Source organism: Psammomys obesus, unplaced genomic scaffold, assembly GCF_907164565.1.
Source record: "Psammomys obesus unplaced genomic scaffold, mPsaObe1.curated_primary_1811, whole genome shotgun sequence".
NCBI lineage: Eukaryota > Metazoa > Chordata > Mammalia > Rodentia > Muridae > Psammomys > Psammomys obesus.
The window spans coordinates 36,746,141-36,749,827 of NW_026591086.1; positions in this window are offsets into that span (position 1 = coordinate 36,746,141).

Genomic DNA, 3,687 nt, shown 5'->3' on the forward strand with positions numbered 1-3,687 from the left:
AGCAGATATGCAGCTTGGTCATCGTGTGGGTCCCTAACACTGGCAATAGGGGCTGTCCTGACTCTGATGCTCCTCTTTGCATCTTGTCCCCCTACCTGGGCTGCCTTGTCTGGCCTCAGTGCGAAAGGGTGCCCCTAGTTCTGCATCCACTTAATGTGCCAGGAAGGGTTGGTATCCATGGGGACCTCCCCCTTCTTTGAGGAGAAGGAGAGGGGAGAATAAGGGGGAAGGGTGTGCAAGGTGGGGACTGGGAGAAGAGGGGGGCTGCAGTCAGGATATAAAGTGGGGGGAAAAAGACATTATTAAAAAAAGGTGCAATCATTTTGAATCGGAAGAGACAAGAAGAGAAGGGGTCAAGTGATCCAGTTCTGAAACTTGTGCTGTCTGAGAGGGAAATACTGAAGCAGTAGAAAAATTAGCCCTTAGAAAATAGTTATTGAACTGGGCACAGTGTCACATGCCTGTGATCCCAGCCTTCAAGGAGGCAGGTGTAAGCAGATCTCTGAGTTCCAGGCCAGCCTAGTCTACAAAGTGAGTCCAGGACAATCAAGACTACACAGAGAAACCCTGTCTCATGAAAAAAAAAAAGAAGAAAACAAAAAACAGAAGCAGGATTATTGCTTGAACCTAGGATTCTCTTCTCTTCACAGCATAGTGAGGCCTTGTTTTAGTTTTTCCAGACTGAGTTTAGCTGTCCTGGCCTCCTTTATAGACCAGGCCGGCATAAAACTCACAGAGACGTGCCTGCTTCTGCCTCCCCAAGTGCTGGGATTAGAGGCGTGGGCCACTGTACCCAGCTTAAAATGCTTATTTTATTTTCAAGAAGCTAAGCATGGTGATGAGGCCCTATAATGCAAGAACACTGTAAATTAGAGACCAGCCTGATTTACATGGTGAGTCCCAGGCCAAAGGCTGTACAACGACACAGTGCTCCCAGCTGGGCACAGTGGCACACGCCAGTGATCCCAGCACTCAGGGAAGGAGAGGAAGGCCAATCTCTGTGTGCGTTCAAAGTCAGCCTGGTCTATAAGTCGAGTCCAGGACAGCCAAGACTACACAGAAACCTCGTCTCCAAAAGAGATTGAAAACCTGTCTCCAAAGGAAAATAATAATAATGTGTGTTATTGTCCAACTTCGAAAACTGAGACAGGCCAGACTGTCTCAAAAACATGAGAGCCAAGTTTTTACTTTCTATTGCTACTGGGTAGGTGAACAATATGTACAGAGGCAAATAGATTTAATAGTACTTTGTTCTAATTTAATGCGCAACTACAGCTTCAGAGAAAGGTATCCTGAGGCTTAGAGATCACTGGACACTACCAGCCCAGAAGCCACCAGGAGTCCTCAGGGGGCAGCTTTTGTTTTGTTTGAGTCCACAGGCCAATCTTCTCAGCTTTTTTTTTTTTCCCAAAAAGGAAAGAAAAGAAATTGTGTGTCGCCGTGTGGCTGCTGGGGACCAGCCTAGGTCCCTGAAAGATCAATAAGTGTTCAAAACTGCTGAGCAACTGCTCCAGCCCCCATCCTGGTTTGTTTGTTTTTAGTCAATGAATGAATATTTCCACATACATAAAAGAGTAAAGGGTTGCCTTGGAGAGACAGGATCACAATCTTGATTACGGTGATGGTTTTGTAGGAATTCAATCGTCAGTGCTCACTACATGTGTGTGGTACAGGCCTTGGGGTGAGGAGGGTCTCACACAGGTAGGTGGGCCCTGGGCTGCTGGGTCACATCCCCAGCCGCAGGCTGGCTTGGCGGAGGCTGGCCTTGAACTCCTTCTGCCTTCACCTCCCAGTTGTTGGAATCACAGGCATGTGCCACCATGGCTTAGATTACATCTTTTTAAAATGTGCAGTTGACTTTCTCTCAATGAAGATGTGGTTTGTTTGTTTGTTTGTTTGTTTGTTTGTTTGTTTTGGGGGGGGGTAAAAAACAGGAGAAAGTACTTGAGGCTATCACAATCTACCAGGCCCTGCCAAAGTAAGAGATCCGGGCAACTACCACTGGGAATTGTAAAGCAATTAGATAGAAGATAGCAGAGAGCCTGTGTCATGTGACTACTCATCAACCTCGCCATTACCAAAAAGGACACAACCCCAGGTGGGAGTGGGGAGCCCCACTAATACCAAGAATTTTCAAGCAAAGTATATATACATCAAAAGTATAATTTTTTTGTTTTTAAAAACACTGTCAGACTGCACACACAGTCACGCATGCGCTCCTGCACGCATGAACCCAAGGGCCTCGGGACGACCAATTCCAAGTACTCTTTGAAGTACTTGCATGGTCTACCCTTGCTAAGTACACTTCTCCCCATTTCTCTAAAACAGTGTGCTCTGTCGTATGAAATAAGCAGATCAAGAGCACACATAGTAAAAGAGCTCTGCAGGGAACAGAGTCTTGTATGTAGCCCAGGCTGGCCTCAAACTTCTGACTTCCTGGTTTCTGAGGGCAGAATTAATAGGTATTGGGCCACTGTACTCAGCAACAAGAAAAAAATGTACCCATGCCTATATTTGGGATTGACACCAACTCCAGAGCATGCAAGATAAGTGCTCGATCTTTGGGCTCTAGCACCCCTCCCCTTTGAATTGAAAAAACACACTAGAAATTTGATCATAAAACCTGAGCATGGCCTTGGCTCTTATCAGTAGCAGAATACTTACCTAGCATGTAGGAGGCCCTATGCACCACAGAAAAAGGAAACTTGAGCCCCTAAGACTTGCCATTTGTCTACATATAAGCAAACACTTCAGTTTACGCAGTTTCATTCAAGCTGAAGTTAGAGACAGGACAGTAAAGAGCTTCAAAAATATTCATACTCATAAAACCCTTTTGTGTATGTATTTCTTTCGTATTTTATTATTTCTTTTTATGTATGAGTGCTCTATCTGCATGTACACCTGCATGCCAGAAGAGGGCATCAGATCCCTGTATAGATGGTTGTGAGCCACCATGTAGTTGCTGGGAATTGAACACAGGACCTCTGGAAGAGCACTGTGCCATCTCTCCAGCCCGTAGGTATTTCTTTTCTTTTAGGAAGGGGACAAGGCCCTTTGTCTACTAGGCTGGCCTCAAACTCTACAAAGCCCAGGATGCCCTTGAACAACGATTCCCTAGCCTCTACTTCTCAAACTAGAGATCACGTGCTTGGAGCACCACACCCATCTGTCCTTGACCTTGCATTCTAACCTCAGCCACTCTAGAATGACACATTCTCCCCGCCCCCCAATATATTTTCACATATTTACTGGTAAACCAAACAACTAGGGGAGCGTGTGGGGGAGGGGAATCATATTCCCAATAAAAAAAGGTCCAATTCTCTAAGGTTTTTCTCAGCTCAATACCAAAAAAAATGTTGGGTAACAATGAGCCTGGTGTCACCTTTCTGTGGTGCCCTCTCATGTACAATGCCTGTGGCGCACACTAGTTCTCCGATTCTCCTGGAGGTTGTGCCTTAAAGTGACATCTGGTCTCCACCTGCTGTACCTGGGGTTGGGAGGATACCATCCCTGTTTTCTGTGGAGGAATCCCTTGGGCCTGAAAGTTTCCTGTGGAAGAGAAATAGGATCATGTGTCCACAAAACAATGGGAAAGTAAAGGGCCTTGGGACTGTTCTAAGTCTAAAGTAAACGCTACACAAATTTACCTTTTGTTGTTAGCCCAATGCTTTTTTCTTAACGATTGTG